Source organism: Hypanus sabinus, chromosome 26, assembly GCF_030144855.1.
Source record: "Hypanus sabinus isolate sHypSab1 chromosome 26, sHypSab1.hap1, whole genome shotgun sequence".
NCBI classification, from domain to species: Eukaryota; Metazoa; Chordata; class Chondrichthyes; order Myliobatiformes; family Dasyatidae; genus Hypanus; species Hypanus sabinus.
The window spans coordinates 33,023,736-33,044,389 of record NC_082731.1 but is presented as its reverse complement, the minus strand read 5'-3'; the positions used below and the strand labels follow the sequence as shown (position 1 = coordinate 33,044,389).

General features: G+C 46.0%; 1 long non-coding RNA gene across 1 annotated transcript in view; it reads right to left on the bottom strand.

Annotated features, from left to right (window-relative positions):
• LOC132381420 (uncharacterized) overlaps nucleotides 1-20,654 on the bottom strand; it is a 76,588-nt gene that overhangs the window by 23,898 nt on the left and 32,036 nt on the right. The window contains exon 2 of the long non-coding RNA XR_009508027.1: nucleotides 15,254-15,478. This is a non-coding gene — a long non-coding RNA (uncharacterized LOC132381420). The remainder of the gene's footprint in view (nucleotides 1-15,253; nucleotides 15,479-20,654) is intronic.

The window sequence follows — 20,654 nt, the reverse complement described above, 5'->3', positions numbered from 1 at the left end:
GAGCTGGGAAGTTGATTGGTGAAAGAGATAAAGGGCTGGAGAAGGGAGAATCTGATAGGAGAGGACAGAAGACCATGGAAGTAAGGGGGAGGGAGGAGCCCCAGAGGGAGGCGATGGGTGGGTAAGGAGATAAGATGAGAGGGGAAAAGGGGGATGGGGAACGATGAAGGGAGGTGGAATTTATTAGAAGTTCGAGAAACCGATGTACTTCGTGTTACCTACTATCCAGAGCAAGAAAGACGACAGCCATGTCAATAATGGTACATGCTGGGCGACTTACAGAGTGGGAGCGACAAATCGAGAGAAAAACAGGCCCACACCTAAATGCCTCCCTTATGTAGGAAACCCAATCAATTCACCACACAATCAAGCAGATGCACGTGCACTTGCCAATTCCCACAATCGATCCGATACTGTTCCACTACATCAAACGCCCAGCATGTTAAGCCCATTGAAAAGAAAAATTGGATAATATTTATAAATGATTACAATTCAATATCCCCAATATATATTGGGCACAATAGGGTCTCTTAAGAGCCTCTTAGATAGGTACATGGAGCTTAGAAAAATACAGGGCTATGTGTTAGGGAAATTCTAGGCAGTTTCTAGAGTAGGTTTCATGGTCAGCACAATATTGTGGGCCAAAGAGCCTGTAATATGCTATAAGTTTCTATGTTCTATGTTCTAGATCTATTTTTTTGTATGCAATGATTTTATAGGGTGGTGTAAGGTGCTCTTTCCCTCCACTAGCCTGCAGGTCTCCTTTGGACAAACTAGCATCTGCTTACCCCCTGCCCCCCGATCAGGGTCATGTGAAGCCATGGGAGCAGGTGGTGGATGGTCGTATGAGCAGCTGGTACAGATCACAAGTCCTGGTTATGCAACCACTGACGCCAGGCAGACAATCTCTGAAGAGCATGGACAATGGCTGGGGTCACCCGTCTTGTAAAGACACTGCCCAGAAGAAGGCAATGGCAAACCACCCCTATGGTATTTGCCTCTTCTACCAACCCACCGCTAGCCTGCAGGTTACCCTTGGGCAAGAAGTGGCACCTGCTTAACACCCCCCACTCCCTCCCCACCCGATTTGGGTCACATGAAGCCACGGGAGTTGCTGATTGATGTTGTGACTTGTCTATATCACAAGTCCTACTGTTACTAGGCAGATGATTTTGGAAGAGCACTGATAATGGCCGGGGAGGGTGGGTCACCCATCTTGTAAAGACACTGCCCAGAAGAAGGCAATGGCAAACCACTTCTGTAGAAAAATTTGCCAAGAACAATCATGGTTATGGAAAGACCGTGATCACCCACGTCATACGACACGGCACATGATGATGATGTCATACGACACGGCGCATAATGATGATGATGAATGATTGCATACAAGGTACCCATGTTATCTTCTGCCAGACATCCATCACTTGCCAGTTTAAAGCTGAGGCCCTGACCAAAACAGGTAGAATGTACTTTGCATATTCAACTGGAGTCCAAAAAACTGTTCAAGGCAAGGTGTGTAAAACTGGAGTTCTCTCTACTGAACTGACACAGGGTTAGATGTTCTCAGGAGGATATAGAATGCTAATTTTGAAAATCCTTTGCAGGCTACCGAACAGAAAATGTTTAAAGGACAGCTCTATCTACTGACACAGGGAGCACTTTATTAATTTTAAGATAGTGATGGAAAGATTAGGATGTATCCGCAGGGTCTACCAGAAGCCTGCTTGAAAGGAAAGGATTGACTGGCCAGCAGGAGGCTTTGAACAGGCGTCCAGGAGCAGCAAATTCCTCTTACAATGAAGAGTAAATCTGACAAGTTTAGGGAGCCTTGAGGAGAGGTATTGAGGGTCTGATCAAGAAAAAGAAGGACCTAGTAGGTCTGGATTGGGCGAGCTATTCAATAATTATAACAAGGTTAAGAATGCTGTTAAGAGAGAAATAAGGAGAGCAAAGCAAAGGGCAGAGGAGGAGAATCCCAAGATATTCTATAGCTCTATTAAGAGTTAAATGATGACAAGGGAGAGAGTAGGTCCCTTCAGAGGTCAGAAGGATCACCTACAGGAGATGGGTGGGATTTTTAATAAATACAGTCGGCCCTCCTTATCCGCGGGGGATTGGTTCCGGGACCCCCCCGCGGATAACAAAATTCGTGGATGCTCAAGTCCCTTATTTAATGTGTATCAGTACAGTGATCTTTAGGACCCAGCGGAACCCCGGACTTTATTTAACATGTCTCCATGCGGTGGACATTAGGACCTGGCGGCGTGGCTCTGAATCCGCAGTGTTTCTGGTCACAAAAATAATCACAATCGCGATTGAAAATAAGGTGGAAGTAATAACGTCATCAGAAAGAGGTGAAGTGCCATCGGTCATTGGAAAAGCGTTAGGCTACAGTTGGTCAATGATCAGAACAATTTTAATGGAGCATTTGAAAGGCCCTGCCCCGATGAAAGCTACAATTATTACTAAGCAATGCATTGGTTAAATTATTGAAATACATATGATTCTTAAGTGCATATGCATAGAAATGTAAAATATGTACTATATACTAAGAAAAACGTTTGACTAACTGATGCTAAATAATACCGGATGTACCTGTTCCGACTTCAAATCCGATTTAAAGACGGACTCAAGAACGGAACTCATTCACAACCCAGGGGACTGCCTGTAATTTTAAGTCATTTCTAGATTACTTATAATACCTAATACAATGTAAATGCTATGTAAATAGTTGTTATACTGTATTGTTTAGGGAATAATGACAAGAAAAAATAGTCTGTACATGCTCAAGCAACGAGCGCTGGAGAGAGAACTTCCAAGTTTTCCCAATCGTGGTTGGTTGAATCCGCGCATATGGAATCCATGGATAAGGAGGGCCGACTGTATTTCTCTTTGGTGCTCACTGAGCCTGAGGCTATGGACCTATTTTGGATGCTGCAGGCTCCAGGTCTATGGACTCAATTTGGTTCGGAATGCTGCTTCTTGTTTTTACTGTTTGCATGATTAGTGTTTTTTTTTCTTTCTCTCTCTGTGCATTGGGCATTGGTCTTTTTGTTCAGTTGGGTTCTTTTGGGTTTCTCGCTTTGTGGCTGCCTGTGAGCAGACGAATCTCAAGGTTGCGTAATTTATACACACTTTGATAATACTCTGAATCAAAATGGAATAGTTGTTTGACTTGGAGGGCCTCGTAGAAACATTTCAAATGTTGAAAGGCACAGACAGAGTGGATGTGGCAAAGTTGTTTCCCATGGTGGGGGAGTCTAGTATGAGAGGGCATGACTTAAGGATTGATGGGCGCCCATTCAGAACAGAGATGCGGAGAAATTTTTTTAGCCAGAGGGTGGTGAATCTGTGGAATTTGTTGGCACGGGCGGCAGTAGAGGCTAAGTCATTGGGTGTATTTAAGGCAGAGATTGGTAGGTATCTGAGTAGTCAGGGCATCAAAGGTTATGGTGAGAAGGCAGAGGAGTGGGACTAAATGGGAGAATAGATCAGCTCATGATAAAATAGCGGAGCAGACTCGATGGGCCAAATGGCTGACTTCTGCTCCTTTGTCTTATGGTCTTAAATTCCATCCATCGCTTCTTGGCCCACTCGCCCAGTTCTGCCAAGTCCTGTTGTAATCAGCCTAACCTCATTGCAGCCTCAGTTATGCACCCCACTCCAGTGAATAAGGATTGAAGGAGACGTCCTGTTACCACAGGCTGCAGAGTTTGCCAACATGTGGGTTTTGGATGAGGACTGAGAAATTTCCAGCAGCCCACTCAGTTTCCTGGAGGAGACCAATTGCAATCTGCATAGGTCATTCATTTCCCAATCTTTGGTATTCCCGGGGACCATCATAATGCAGGAACTAATCAGGCACAAAATTATCATGGCTGCATGAAAAATCTGAAAGCTCTCTTCTCCACCAAATCCATTTCATGGGTTTTGACAGTATTTTCATCCTTTGGGGTGGAGCTAAAAATGGCACCAGAAGGTGAATTCTCCCAGCTCATCAGTAGAACAGTTAAATTCTTTCTCCTCGAACGCCTCTTTTTCCCTTTTCAAGGTGGCTGAGGTCCTGTCAGAGTCTGTGATCTGCAACTGCACAACCCGCGGTTCTTCACGGCAGCGCGTTCTCGTCCTTGGAGCTCGCCGATCAGCCAGTCTTCCGATACCTCCAGGAGTGGCCTGAAAGACGGCACTTTCGGGGTGCAGCCTAGTGCAGCCCCGTGGACCCAATTATTTTGCCTGTTTCGTGAACTAAAGTGTCGAAGGGAGCCAGAAGATCAAGACAAGAGTCGGAGGTCTCTGTACTTGGTTAATCTCTCTCTCCCTCACTCCCCAACCCTCTCTCTCTCTCTCTCTCTCTCCCCTCTCTCTCTCTCTCTCTCTCTCTCTCTCTCTCTCCCTCACTCCCCAACCCCCCCTCTCCCTCTCTCTCTCTCTCTCCCCCTCACTCCCCAACCCCCTCTCTCTCACTCCCCCCTCTCTCCCCTCTCTCTCTCTCTCTCTCTCTCTCTCTCTCCCTCACTCCCCAACCCCCTCTCTCTCACTCCCCCCTCTCTCCCCTCTCTCTCTCTCTCTCCCTCTCTCTCCCTCACTCCCCAACTCCCCCTCTCTCTCCCCTCTCTCTCCCTCCCTCTCTCTCTCTCTCACTCCTAACCCCCCCTCTCTCTCCCCCCTCTCTCTCTCTCTCCCTCTCTCTCTCTCCCCCTCACTCCCCAACCCCCCCTCTCTCTTCCCCCTCTCTCCCTCTGTCTCTCTCTCTCTCTCTCTCTCTCCCTCTCTCCCTCACTCCCCAACTCCCCCTCTCTCTCCCCTCTCTCTCCCCCCTCTCTGTCTCTCTCTCCCTCTCTCTCTCTCTCCCCCTCACTCCCCAACCCCCTCTCTCTCACTCCCCCCTCTCTCCCCTCTCTCTCTCTCTCTCTTTCTCCCCACCCCCCCCTCTCTCTCTCTCCCTCTCTCTCCCTCCCTCCCCACAGTGAATGGGAGTTTGCTGCCGATTCTCGAGTCAGGGAAACTTGGAATAAGAGTGGAACTGCAGACTGCGACATCAAAATCGCGACTTTTTGTGTCCCCTTTTAATAGACAATACCCTCTGCAACACTTCCACTACCTTTGAACGTCTGTTTCCAGCTCAAAAGCACCTCAAGAAGCTGGTATCCATCATTAGCTATCCTGACCATTCGGGGCATACCCTCTCCTCGTTGCTACCATCGAAGAGGAGGTACAGGAGTCTGAGGGTGCACACTCAACGTTTTAGGAACAGCTCCTTCCCCTCCACAGTTCATGAACACTAACATGAGAAAATCTGCAGGCTGGAAATCAAAGTAACAAACGCAAAACATGATCTCACTGTTCCGATTTTGCACAATTTACTTGCTTTAATTTTTATTATAACTTATAGTTTTTTTATCCTGCACTGGAGTGTTTTCACAAGACAATGAAGTTCATGACATGTCATTGACAGTAAAGCTTCCAAAGTTTCCTGTGTAAAAGATACTGGAGGTTTTGGGTGATGTTACTCTGTGTGTAGACAATAGACAGTAGGTGCAGCAGTAGGCCATTCAGCCCTTCAAGCCAGCACCGCCATTCACCGTGATCATGGCTGATCATTCACAATCAGTACCCCGTTCCTGCCTTCTCCCCATATCCCTTGACCCCGCTATCTTTAACAGCCCTATCTAATTCTTTCTTGAAAGCATCCAGAGAATTGGCCTCCACTGCCTTCTGAGGCAGAGCATTCCACAGATCCACAACTCTCTGGGTGAAAAAGTTTTTCCTCAACTCCGATCTAAATGGCCTACCCCTTATTCTTAAACTGTGGCCTCTGGTTCTGGACTTGCCCAACATTGGGAACATGGTTCCTGTCTCTGGCGGGTCCAATCCCTTAATAATCTTATATGTTTCAATCAGATCCCCTCTCATCCTTCTAAATTCCAGTGTATCCAGCCCCAGTCGCTCCAGTCTTTCAACATATGACAGTCCCGCCATCCCGGGAATGAACCTCGTGAACCTACGCTGTGGAAGGAGTGGTATCTGTCTCTCCCTTGTTAGTGAGGGAGGGAGAGAGAGCCTGAGGGATGTCGAGCTGTTGGAATGAAGTTAGTTTTTGATGGACTGTGGACCACGGTCTCTCTCTGGGGGGCTTTGCTGTTGCTGGCCTGGCGGGGGGTGGTGAGAAAGCTGATGCTGTCCACTAGAATATGTCGGGGGAGGGTTGATGCTGCTTGTGTGTGGGAGGGGGAGGGGGCTTCGGGGTTATTTCCTTCTCTTTCAAGGACGCGCTGCGGAGAGTGAGGATTTCAGGCTGTCATTGCTGGCATTTGCATGCCAGCGTTCCCTGGAAGTGAGGAGAAGGAGCCTTAGCAAGAGTTTTGCGACGTTTCTCGGTGACGTACCCTTCACGGTTGGAGAGCCGACTAGGTGTGAGCGTTGGAAAAGTAGAGTGAGAGGCCGATTCGGAACAGAAGCTGGGAGACCGATAGGGGTTTGGTGGTTCACATTGTGTGTGTGGAGGCAGGCACTGGCTGACGGAAGAGTCCGCTATCTCCGGCTACATGGCAGAGGTCACTGGATTTCTGAAACCCGGTTCATCGTACGTTACTTCAGTCCCCGCTCTCCCTTTGCAATTTGCCCTTAAATCCAATTTATTCTCTAGCAAGTTTCTACAGGCTGGGAGCATTCCAACTGGTGACGTCACCTCCTTGGCGAGGAGGGTCCAATGAACAGGGCTGGAAAAGGCTGTGGAGGGTTGCAGCCTCAACCAGCTTTTTAGACCCAACCCTCCTCACTATCGAAAGGTGGAGCCCCAAGCAGGCAATACCCATCATTAAGGACCCTCACTACCCAGGACATGCCCTTTTCTCATCACTACCGTCGGGGAGGAGGTACAGGAGTCTGAAGACCCACACTCAATGCTTTGGGAACAGCTTCTTCCCCTCCATGTACGGTCCATGAACCCACAAACGCCATCTCTCTTTTCCTATTATGCACTATTTATTTACACATTTTGATTGTAACTTATAGTAACATCTTATGCCTTGCACTGTGTTGCTGCTGCAAAGCAGCAAATTTCATGAATGACATACGCCAGGGACAATAAACCTGGTTCAGATATCAGGGGCTTGCTGAGTCCCTGAGTATTTGGAGCTTGTCGACCGAACTCCAATTAGATTCCCATTTCAATGCTGAACACACCTTGGTTGCAAACACTTTCTGTAGTGGTCAGTTTATATATCACCCTTCAGGCATGAACCAAAGACCTGGAGAGTCCTGCAACTAGTTGTCGTATTGAAGACAACAGCACCAGCAGCAATGCTTAAACAATGCAATTACTGCATGGGGTGTGTGTGGCCCTGGGATAAATGAACAAGGGCCTCTCTTACACTGCTATCTCAGCACTCAAATTTTTAGAGATTGCTTCCAAAATCATTGCACCCCTATAAGGTTAATAATCATTCTTATATAACTTTATGAGAGGCATAGGTGGGTTAGATTGCTGGCATCTCTTTCCCGTTGTAGATTTCATCAGAGGGAAACCAGAGGTCCAGGAACCAGTCCTCATTGGAGGATCAGAGGTGGACAGGATCAGCAGCTTTAACTTCCTGGGTGTCATGTTTTCAGAGGACTTGTCCCAGACCCTGCTCATGGGTGTAATTACGAGGAAAGCACGGCAGCGCCTCTACTTCCTTTGGAATCTGCGGAGATTTGGCATGGCATCTGAAGCCTTGACAAACTTCTGTAGACGTGCAGTGGGCAGTGTATTGACTGGCTGCACCGCGGCCTGGTATGGATGCGACGACGCCTTTGAATGGAAGACCTTACAAAAAGTAATGGCCTCAACCCTGTTTCCCTTGTCCAAAGGCCTCCCAAGCACTGAGCACACCTACATGATATGTTGTCATAGGAAAGCAGTAGCGATCATCAGGGACCCCCAGCACCCAGCACGTGCTCTCTTCTCGCTGCTGCCATCAGGTAGAAGGTACAGGAACCTCAGGACTCGCACCACAAAGTCCAAGAACAGTTACTACCCCTCAACCATCAGGCTCTTGAACAAAAAGGGGTAACTGCACTCACGCCCATCCATTGAGATGTTCCCACAACCAATTATCTCACTTTAAGGACTCTTTATCTCATGTTCTCTTTATTTATTGCTATTTATTTATATTTGCATTTGCACAGTTTGTTGTCTTCTGCACTCTGGTTGATCTTTCATCGATCCTGTTATATGTATGTACTTTGATAATAAAATTTACTTTGAGCTTTGAAATGTCTAATACTACAACTCTAAACTAATACTCTAAATTTCTAACGTAATTAAGGTGAGAGAGGCTAAGTTTAAAGGCAAGTGTTTTTACACAGAGAGTGGTGGGTACCTGAAATCCGCTGGCAGGGGTGGTTCATCCGTTCATTATGTGCTGTGTTGTATGACGTAGGTGAATATGGTCTTTCCATGACCATGATTGTTCTTGACAAATTTTTCTACAAAAGCGCTTTGCCATCGCCTTCTTCTGGGCAGTGTCAATAGATAATAGACAATAGGTGCAGGAGTAGGCCATTCGGCCCTTTGAGCCAGCACCGCCATTCACTGTGATCATGGCTGATCATCCACAATCAGTACCCCGTTCCTGCCTTCTCCCCATATCCCTTGACCATTATCTTTAAGAGCTCTATCTAAATCTTTCTTGAAAGCATCCAGAGAATTGGCCTCACTGCCTTCTGGGGCAGAGCATTCCACATATCCAACACTCTCTGGGTGAAAAAGGTTTTCCTCAACTCTGTTCTAAAATGGCCTACCCCTTATTCTTAAACTTACTTTACAAGACAGGTGACCTCAGCCATTATCCATGCTCTTCAGAGATTGTCTGCCTGGTTTCAATGGTCGCATAACCAGGACTTGTGATCTGCACCGGCTGCTCATACGACCGTCCACCACCTGCTCACATGGCTTCACGTGACCCTGATCAATGGGCTAAGCAGATGTTACACCTTGCCCAAGGGTGACCTACAGGCTAGCAGAGGGTTGATAGTGGAGGCAAATACCAGAGAGGTGTTTAAATGGGTCTTGGGTAGGTATATGTGCATGCAGGGAACTGAAGGATATAGACATTATCTGGGAAGCAGGCATTTAATTAGAAGTTTAAACACAAGAAATTCTGCAGATGCTGGAAACCGAGAGTAACACACACAAAATGCTGGAGGAACTCAGCAGGCCAGGCAGCGTCTGTGGAGGGGAATGAACTCTCTAACAGCACTACACCTCAGGAACTGCAGTGAGTCAAGAAGGCAGCTCATCGCCACCTTCTCAAGGGCAACTGGGGATGGGCAATAAATGCTGGCTTAGCTGGCGATGCTACATCCCGTGAATGTATTTAAAAATCTTTTTTAAAGAAACAGTGAAAAATTTAAAAATATATTATAATTAGTAGTTTAGTTAGTTTGACACAACATTGTGGAGTGACGGCCCTGTTCCTGTGCTAACTCTTTGTATCCCTGCACTAGAGTGGAATTTGCTCTTCAGCTTCTGAAGAGGATTTGGGACCCACATTCTTCAGAATTGGAGAGTAGAGCTCAACAAAGTCATGTCTGATATTTCTTTCTTTCAATCTGAACGATAATTCTTGCTATTGTTCAATCAATAACATTTTGTTATCGTAATGAAGAAACAGCAGGTTTTTGGTTAGTCAGGGTGTCAACGTTTATGGGGAGAAGGCAGGAGAATAGGGTTGAGAGGGGTAATAAGTCAGCCATGAAGGAATGGCAGAGCTGACTAGATGGGCTGAATGGCCTAATTCTGCTCCTCTGTTTTAAGGCCTTCTCATTTTCTCATTGAGTGCTGTACTTGGGGTGCCACAGTAGTGGTTAGCACAATGATCTCGATTTCAGAATTCAATTCCAGTGCCGTCCATAAGGAGTTTGAACATTCTCCCCGTGACCATGTGGGTTTCCTCTGGGTGCTCCTGTTTCCTCCCACAGTCCAAGGACATAGCGGTTAGTAGGTTAATTGCTCATTGTGAATTGTCCTGTGATTAGGCTAGGGTTAAATAGGCGGGTTGCTGGACAGTGCAGTTCGTTGGGCCAGAAGAACTTGTTCAGCACTGTATCCGTAAACAGACAAGTTATGATGACTATTTCCAGTCAGTCATCTGCTAAAATGCCTAATGCAATGTTGCTTAAAATGACTGCACATTCCTATAAGCAGAATTCAATTTTTTTTCTGTGAGCAAGAGAGTACTGTAATTGTGCAATAATCATATCCCTGACATGTTCTTTTTCCTAAGAGGGGAATCATCAAAGAGAAACTCGCGTGGTTGGCGCTGTTTCAGAGATGTCTGCAGACGGCTGAGTTCACGTACCCACAGAATGAACAAACGTTCAGCAGTCAATCAGGATGAGGGGACGGCAGGAAGTGCAATCAGTGAGTTCAAACACCTAGCCTCGCGTTGAAGCTGACCATCGACACAGAAAGACGAGGACAAGCGAGGAAGATCTTGGAACAAGCAGACAAAAAAGGAGGGCTTCATCCAACACCTTTCTGACGCTTCACTTTCTTCGCTTTATTTCTCTCTTTAATCTGACGAGTCATTCACTCCTTCTGTAAAACTGATGGCGAGAGCAGAAGGTGCTGAGCCACCCTCATCCGATTTTTATTTGTTTATTAAGATACAGCACGGAATAGGCCCTTCTGGCCCTTTAAGAAGTGCAGCCCAGCAATCCCCTGACTGAACAATTGACAGTGACCTATTAACCCACCAACCGGTACGTCTTTGGGCTGTGGCAGGAAACCAGAGCAAACCCAGGAGGTCACGGGGCGAATGTACAAACAGCGGCGGGAATCGAACTTGGGTCTCTGGTACCGTAAAGCGTTGTATTAACCGCCATGTTACCGTGCTGCCCTAATAATGAGGCTCAATGCCAGATTCTTATCTGATTCTTTCCAGTGAAACAGAACTAATTACAAAATACTGAGCAGGATCAACTGGAGGGGGATCAACGGTTGGCTTTTCAGGTCCAGCCCCTGCATCAAGACTGGACAGGAAGGGGGCAGCAGCCAGAATAAGAAGGTGGGGACAGGGGACAGCATACAAGCTGGCAGGTGATAAGTGAGACCAGGTGAGGGGGAAGGTGGAGGGTTGGGGTAAGGGGGAGGGGTGAAGTAAGAAGCTGTGAGGTGATAGGTGGAAGAGCTGAAGGGCTGAAGAAGAAGGAATCTGATAGGAGAGGAGATGGGAGTAAGTGCACCAGAGGGAGTTGATGGGCAGGCAAGGAGAAGAGAAGGTGTGAGAGGGAATCCAGAATGGAGAATGGAAAAAAGAGATGAGGAGAGAGTGGGTGGGGTAAAAGTGACCAGAGGGGGAAAAAAATAGATGTTCATGCCATCAGTTTGGAGGCTTACCAGATAGAATGTGAAGTATTGCTCCTCCAACCTGAATGAGGCCTCATCATGGCAAAGGAGGCCATGGGCAGACACGTTGATGGGAATGGGCACCGAACATGACAATTCCAAGCCTTTTCCAGTCAACAAAATGTTTCTGGAATGGAGAGCTTTAGTCACAAGGATAGAGCCATAGAACCATAGAACATTACAGGCCCTTCAGCCCTCCATGTTGTGCTGACCCATATAATCCTTGGAAAAAAGTACTGGACCCACACAACCCCATAACCTTCCATTTTTTTTCATCCATGTGCCTGTTCAAGAGGCTTTTAAATACCCCTAATGTTTTAGCCTCCACCACCATCCCTGGCAAGTCATTCCAGGCACTCACAACCCTTATGTAAAAAACTTACCCCTAATGTCTCCCCTAAAATTCCCTCCCTTAATTTTGTACATATGCCCTCTGGTGTTTGCTATTGGTGCCCTGGGAAACAGGTACTGACTATCCACCCTATCTATGCCTCTCATAATCTTGTAGACCTCTATCAAGTCCCCTCTCATTCTTCTACGCTCCAAAGAGAAAAGTCCCAGCTCTGCTAACCTTGCTTCATATGACTTGTTCTCCAAACCAGGGAACGTCCTGGTAAATCTCCTCTGCACCCTCTCCATAGCTTCCACGTCCTTCCTATAATGATATGACAAGAATTGAACACAATACTCTAAGTGCGGTCTCACCAGAGATTTGTAGAGTTGCAACATGACCTCTCTAGTCTTGAACTCAATCCCCTTATTAATGAAGCCTAGCATCTCATAGGCCTTCTTAACTACCCTATCAACCTCTGCAGTGACCTTGAGGGATGTATGGATTTGAACCCCAAGGTCCCTTTGTTCATCCACACTCTTAAGTAACTGACCATTAATCCTGTCCTCAGTCTTCTGGTTTGTCCTTCCAAAATGCATCACCTCACACTTGTCCGGATTGAACTCCATCTGCCATTTTACTGCCCAACTCTGCAGCCTGTCTATATCCTCTTGTAACCTTCGACAATCTGTAGCTCCATCCATAACTCCTCCAATCTTCGTGTCATCCTCAAACTTACTCACCCATCCTTCCGCCTCTACATCCAGGTCACTTATAAAAATCACAAATAGCAGGGGTCCCGGGACTCCACTAGTCACCGACCTCCAGGCAGAATACCTTCCTTCCACAACTACCCTCTGCTTTCTTCCTTTATGCCAAATTTTATCCAAACAGCCAAGGTTCCGCTTATCCCACGCCTCATGACTTTCTGGATGAGTCTCTCATAAGGGACCTTGTCAAATGACTTGTTAAAGTCCATGTAGACCACATCCACTGCCCTACCCTAGGTTAGGCTGGGATTGTTCTCACAGGAGTGCGGGGGCCTGAGGGGCGACCTGATAGAGCAGCGGTTCCCTCATTTTTTAACCATGGACCCAGGTTGGGAACTCATGAGGACACAGATAAGGTGAACAGTAGCAGTCTTTTCTTCTCGATGACTAAACTGAGAGGGCATGGGTTTAAGGTGAGAGGGGATAGAATTACAGGGTGGCTGGCGGGTATGTGGAACGAGCTGCCTAAAGAAATGGCAGAGGGAAGGACAAGTACAAAACAATTGGATGGACACTCGGACAAGAAAACTAGGAAAATAACCATGGATAACGGGCCAGTCCAGCTTCTTTTGCATGTTTCGAAGAGTTAGAATTTTAGTTTTAATTCTTTTGACCATCTTGAATCAGCTTCTGTGTTCGGTGACCCAGGTTTGCCTCCGCTGCTGTCTGCGAGGAGTCTACGCTCTTCCTGAGACTGCATGGGTTTCCTCCGGGTGTTCTGGCTTCCTCTCCCATTCCAAAGGTCAAGACATCCAGGTCGCGAGGTTAAGTGGTCGCAGGAGGCTAACCCCGGTGTGGGTGGGTGGCAGGATAATCATGGGAGATGGTAGGATGATGACAGAACAGGTTACACAATCTAAGGGGTGAATTTGAGTGGTGGGGTGGAGATACGTCTCAACCAAAGGAGGCGTGAGGTGCTCCTTCCCTCCACTAGCCTGCAGGTCACCCTTGGTCAAGGTGTAGCACCTGCTTAGCCCCCCGATCAGGGTCACGTGAACCCATGGGAGCGGGTGGTGGATGGTCGTACGAGCAGCCGGTGCAGATCACAAGTCCTGGTTATGTGATCACTGACACCAGGCAGACAATCTCTGAAGTGTATTGATAATGGCTGGGAGTCACCCACCTTGTAAAGACTCTGCCCAGGAGAAGGCGATGGCAAACCATTTCTGTAGAAAAATCTGCCAAAAACAATCATACTCATGAGACCGCAATCATAGGTTGCATGAACTTGGCCTTTTTCCTCTGGACAATAGACAATAGACAATAGGTGCAGAAGTGGACCATTTGGCCCTTCAAGCCTGCACCGCTATTTTGAGATCATGGCTGATTATCTACTATCAATACCCTATTTCTGCCTTGTCCCCATATCCCTTGTTTCCCCTATCCATAAGATACCTATCTAACTCCTTCTTGAAAGCATCCAGAGAATTGGCCTCCACTGCCTTCCGAGGCAGTGCATTCCACACCTCCACAACTCTCTGGGAGAAGAAGTTTTTCCTTAGCTCTGTCCTAAATGACCCACCCCTTATTCTCAAACCATGCCCTCTGGTACTGGACTCTCCCAGCATCTGGAACATATTTCCTGCCTCTATCTTGTCCAATCCCTTAATAATCTTATATGTTGCAATCAGATCCCCTCTCAATCTCCTTAATTCCAGTGTGTACAAGCCCAGTCTCTCTAACCTCTCTGCGTAAGACAGTCCGGACATCCCAGGAATTAACCTCGTGAATCTACGCTGCACTTCCTCTACAGCCAGGATGTCCTTCCTTAACCCTGGAGACCAAAACTGTACACAATACTCCAGGTGTGGTCTCACCAGGGCCCTGTACAAATGCAAGAGGATTTCCTTGCTCTTGTACTCAATTCCCTTTGTAATAAAGGCCAACATTCCATTAGCAGAGTGACAGAAGATGAGAGGTGATCTGACGGAGGTGTATATGATGAGAGGCATTGATCATGTAGCTAGTCAGAGGCTGAAATGGCTAAGCCGAGGGGGCACAGTTTTAAGGTGCTTAGAAGTATGTACAGAGAAAACATCAGGGCTAAGTTTTTCACACAGAGAGTGGTGGGTGTGTGGAATGCACTGCCAGTGATGGTAGTAGATGCAATACAACAGAGTCTTTTAAGATACTCTCAGACAGGTACGTGGAGCGTAGAAAAATAGAGGATGGTAGGGAAATCCTAGGCAGTTTCTAGAATAGGTTACGTGGTCAGCACAGCATTGTGGGCCAAAGGGCCTGTAATGTGCTGTAGATTTCTATGTTCTATGTTCTATGATTGCCTCCGTCATACAACACGGCGCATAATGATGATGACGAGGGTAGACTGCAGAAAACCTTCCCCCTTATCAGTGGTGAACAATACTAGAGGTCGTAGATTAAGACTATGGGGGCAGAGATGAAACTGTTTAAGAGGCAGTTAGACCAAAACCTGTAGGCAGGGGGATGGAGGGATATTGACCATGGGTCAGCATAGACTGAGGGCTGAAAGGCCTGGTCCTGTTCTCGATTTAGAGAAGCCTAAGCTGCACTTTCTTCACCCAGAGAGAGGCAAGAACTTGCCCTGTAGCACAGGCCGTTGCTCCTTGCTGCCTGAGTTTAGTCTGTGTGTGGATGCAGTCCAGCTGCCACTGGGCGTGTGCCTTTTGATACCCTGCTGGGCTGGCGCAGCGGTAAGCTGCTCCGGGTCTCTCAGGGAATGCTCAGGCCCCATTCCAACAATGACCCCGCGCACGACCCGCCACGTCCTTTCTTACAGACCTTTGGCCGATTTCACGTTTCGCCGAGGAACTGAATGTCACCGGGTGCTTTACACAGAACCACTTCGGAACACCAATAAAGGGGGAGGCCCAAGCTCTAGGTGGGGCATGGTAGAATGGCAGAGCCGACTCGATGGGCTGAATGGTCCGATTCTGCTCCTGTGTCTTAGAGTCTTATGGTATCGCAGACGCAAATGCTGGAAAAGCTCAGCGGGCCATTCAGCATCTGTGGAAAGAGAAACCGTTAACATCTCAGGTCAAAGTTAATGTTCCTCTTACCATTGATGCTGCCTGACATGCCGAGTTTCTCCAGCATTTTATGCTACTGTTTCAGATTTCCAGAGACTGTAGTATATTTTTTGATGTTCTAGACCAAGGGCTCCCAACTTTTTTTTATCTCCTACCGTCGGCTGAGGAGCCTGGGGACCCCAGGTTGTTTATTTAAGATGAGGTTGGATAGATTTTTGCATAGTAGGGGAATTAAGGGTTATAGGGAAAAGGCAAGTAGGTGGAGATGAGTCCATGGTCAGATCAGCCATGGTCTTATTGGGTGGCAGAGCAGGCTCGATGGGCCGAATGGCCAACTCCTGCTCCTATTTCTTCTGTTCTTATGTTCTCATTCTAGACAAAGTTGTTAACTGCATTGCTGAGCAAGAATTTTGCAATGTGGGCATGGAATCCTTCATCATTCTGCCGCGGGCTGTATGTGTCGCACACTGATTCTCCAGCTCCTTTGTTGTACACAGTGAAACAAGAACTCAGCTACTGCCCGGCGGAGCACGTATGCTGCGTTTATATTCCACTCTGGACCAGTCCAAAACTGGACACACATCTGCGCCCCAACTGGAGATTCCAGTACAGTACTGAAGAAGTACAGCTGTCTTTGAGATGAAATGCGAAGCCAAGACTGAATCAGTTTTCTTACTTACTGCCTGTTACACCGCTGGCGTTTAGGGCAGCAATGAAGGTCCCCCATCTCTGGCGGTGTTCAGGGCTTCCTTCATCGCGTCAGTAGCTTCCTCTGGGTTTTCACCTCTGTCAGCCATGCAAATCCCGGGTGGAGACTCAGGAACACAGTCACACTCAGATTCTGAAGGATTCTTGTTTGCTGTTTCCGTTACAATTTTGTTTTACTTGTCCGTTTAACCCTGAGCTCAACCCCTGAACCTGGAGGACAAGTGGACCACAATTAGTTTGCCCTCTACCCTTTGACCTAGAGCCAAAAGCCAAAGTATAAACCCCTGACTCCAGCCAACATAGCTCTCCGGGTCAGTAAACCCAACGATAAGGTTGTGGCCCACTTGGAGGCATTGATTTGAAGAAGAGCCGGGAGATTTCTGCCTGGTTTCCCAGATAAGATTTTTCTCTCAAAATACCTAAAAATAGAATCTTCACATTCACAAAAATACAACTGCAGATGCTGTGGATCAAAGAATACGTACACAACGCTGGAAGAACTCATCAGGTCAGGCAGCATCTGTGAGAAAAGAGTAGCTAACGTTTCAGGCCGAGACCCTTCATCAGGAATGGGGGGGAAGAGAGGGCCGAAGCCCAGTAATAGAGATAGGGGAGGGGGTAGGGCCTAGAGGTGCCAGGTGGAAAACCAACTAGAGGAAAGATAAAGGGGGGAGGGTGCATCTGGGTGATGCATCTCCAAGTGCTGGAAGGGTCCGTCCCCAATCTGTGGGTCAATAAATAAATACCACATGGTGGTGTAACAATGTATGCTGTTCGCCCACAATGAATTATGTAAAAAATACAAAGAATGCTTAATCAGACAATATATCCACCAGATTCTGGAAAATGTGGAGTACTTCTCATGCGTGGAGAATCTCCTCGGTGAGGGCAGACGTCCATGAGGATCCCTGAGTGCATCACTATAATCGAAGCAGAATTAAAGCAGACGCTCCCTCACTTACTTGCCAACTGCCCATTATGGCACTGGTGTTTCAGGCAGCAGAGAAGCTCCTCCATCTCGGTCAGTCCTTGGCCATCTTCTGTATTGTGCCCCGGGTGTGGTTCTGGGCCCTCATTTCTGTCTCTACGGTACGGTGCCAAGTTGCCTGTGGTCTCCTGTGTTTCCTCAGCCCTTCAGAGGTCCAGCAAAATGTTGTCTTGATGATGGAGCTAGCCTCTCCTCTCGTCTCATTCCCAATCCAAATCCAACAGGCACTCTCACTATCCTGCCTTGGAATTCAACAGGATCATGGCTACCCCCTGTATCTCGTCCATCATCGGCCGTAATTGTCTGCTTTGGTGAGGCAAGCTCTCACAACGTACAAAAACTACGACAGGCTGTCAGGTCAGCTGGCTGAAATTTACCGTCAGCTCAAGACCTGCATGTCTCCAGGGCAAGAAGGCATACAGGGGAAAATCACTGCAGACACTACCCACCCGGGAACCAGCCTTTACCGCACAAATCACGGTAGCATAGTGGTCAGCACAACGCTTTACAGTCCAGACAACCCAACTTGAGTTCCTGCTGCTGCTTGTAAGGAGATTGTACGTTCTCCCCGTGAGGGTGTGGGTTTCCTCCCGGGCAGTTTCCTCCCGCAGTCCAAAGACGTACCGGTTAGAAGATTAATTGGTCATTGTAAATTGTCTGGTGATTAGGCTAGGATTAAATTGGAGGGTTGCTTGGTGCACAGCTCGAAGTTCTGCAAGGACCTATTCCATGCTGTAGGTTGATAAAAATTTTTTAAAAATTTAAATGCTGGAGGAACTCAGCAGGCCAAAACATTGGCTGTTCATTCTTTTCCATAGATGCCGCCTGACCTGGTGAGTTCCTCCAGCATTTTGCGGGTGCTTTGGATTTAAGGTTGTACATAGGGCCAAGGATAAATTAGCTCATTTTTACTCTCATATAAGTCCTATTTGTGATAGATGTCATTCTGAAATTGCGTCTTTAACTCACTTCATTTTTGGAGAAATATTGGAAAGATATTTTTGATATTATTTCTGCGGTTTTGAATATTGATTTACAACCTCATCCTATTACCGCAATTTTTGGTTTACCAATGTTAGATTCACAGCATTTATCTTCTTCAGCCCGTCGAATGATTGCATTTCTAACTCTGATAGCTAGAAGATCTATATTGTTGAATTGGAAAGAAATTGATCCTCCCACTGTATTTAATTGGTTCTCTCAAACTATGTTATGTTTAAATTTAGAAAAAATTAGAAGTGGTACTTTTGAGACTTCTATTAAATTTGAAAAGTTATGGAGACCATTTATTCAACATTTTCATATGATGTAATATGACCCTGTGCCAAGTACATTTGATTTCCCAGCTTTTAGCTTATGTATTTTGAGAGGACCGGAAGTGACGGCATTGATGAATACTTATTTTTGTGAGATATTATAAACAGCCCACTTTTTTTTTCTCCTTCTCTTTTGTTTGTTTTTCTTTCTTTTATATTACTTATTAGTTATAGTTATTAGATTAGATTAGTTAGTTTTGCATTATATAAATTTTTTTTTGTTTTTTTTTTCTTTCTTTTTTCTGTTTTTTTTTATATTATACATTATGAAATATTCAGATTTACTATGTCCATACATATATCTTATGGCTTATGTCTTGGTAAACTCATTTATATTGTAACTATTATGTATGTTTTTTTTTCATATGTAATGGAATGTGTATGTTGGTAATTTCTTTATCAATATATCATCTGTATTCTGTCCATATTACTAATATTAATAAAAAGATTTAGAAAGGAAAAGGATTTCCAACATCTGTAGATTTTCTCTTGTTATTTCCAAAATCCCCACTTTGGAAAACTTCACACCATTTTAAAAGTTCCTTCCTCTGGGCAGTTAATCTGATCAACCATTCTAGTTAGCCTCCCCCACCCCCTCTACCTTTTAAGCATCGCACTATAAAAACGTTAAACTACATCTTATAATGCTATTTACATTGTTAAGTAAATGCTGGCATTTATGTGCTCATGCACATTTTATTCCATATTGGCACTTTAAGCTCCAACTTTACTTTCTATATAATTATTTATTCTTTATAATTGCTGAAGATTGATTACCTACTTGGTGCATGCCACGCCCTAACACACCACAGCAAGTTCAAGGATCAAGTTCACCTTTATTCGGTATGTGCATTTACCTGTATTGGAAACTTGCTGGGGTTTGTTGGCACTGGACATAGCAAAAACCTCCAGCATTCAACAACTATTTATTTTTATTTACTTACTGAGATATAGTGCAGAACAGGTCGTTCCTGCCCTTCAAGCCCTACCATCCAGTAATCTCCGCGCACCCCCCACCCCCCCCCCCCCCGATTTAATACTAGCCTACTCACGGGACAATTTACAATGACCAATTAACTTACCAACCAGCTTGTTTTGGACATTACTGATCCACTTCTTGACCCACTACCGTTTTGACCCGCACCTGAAGGGAACCCACGCGGTCATGGGGAGAATGTACAAGCTCCTTACAGGCAATGTCGGAAATTGAACCTAGATCCCCTGCACGCCAAACCATTGTGCCAACCACTATGCTACCGTGCTGGCCATGTCTACATTCTTTATGCAGGATGAAGCAATATATAAAAATAAAGTTAGAAGTGCAGATATTGAATAAATACTAGCATGTACTTACAATGTAAATAGCATTAAAAAACAGTTGAAGTGTTTACAGTGCAGTGACAGAGTTAGAGGAGGTTGGGGGTTGCTAATTAGAAAGGTTGATCAGAATCAGAATCACTTTTATTGCCAGTATGTGAAATGTAGCGCAATTGATTATGATTCGGCGCACAATCTGACTTTAATGATTAGAGGCCAGCCACTCCGACTGTAGTAGCTCTGAAAACCTCTGAACGTCTGACATTGGCCTATTTAAGTCCATTACTCATCCACTTCTTGACCCGCTACAGTTCGCTTATGGAACAAATCATGCAGTTGAGGATGCACGTAATTTGTGCCTTCACTACAGTCTTTAGACTCCCCCAACACCGATGTTTCAAAAGTACAATTAATGTCTGAGAAATGTGTACAATATACATGGATCTTGCTTATGGATTTTAGATCCGCCTTCAACACTACTGTTCTGAAGTTGCTCTGCAGTGAGCTGCCCCTGCCAGCTGTAGCCTACAGTATCTGTCAGTGGATTGCCAACTTCCTGACAGGAAGGAAGCAGTTTGTAAGGTTCGGCTTCTACTTGTCTGATTCAATGTCTACAAGCACATGCTGTGAGTTCTTTCACCCCTCCAGTTCTCACTTTATACAAATGACTGTACCTTAGATTAGCAGCACCTGGGGAAGAAGCTTTCAAGATTAGGAACTTTTAATTTCTAATACATGGTGAATAAATTTGATTCTTCATTCGCAGTCCTTGATTTTACTACCTGGTGCCTATTTTTCTTGATTCCCTCAGTCTCCAAATTCTA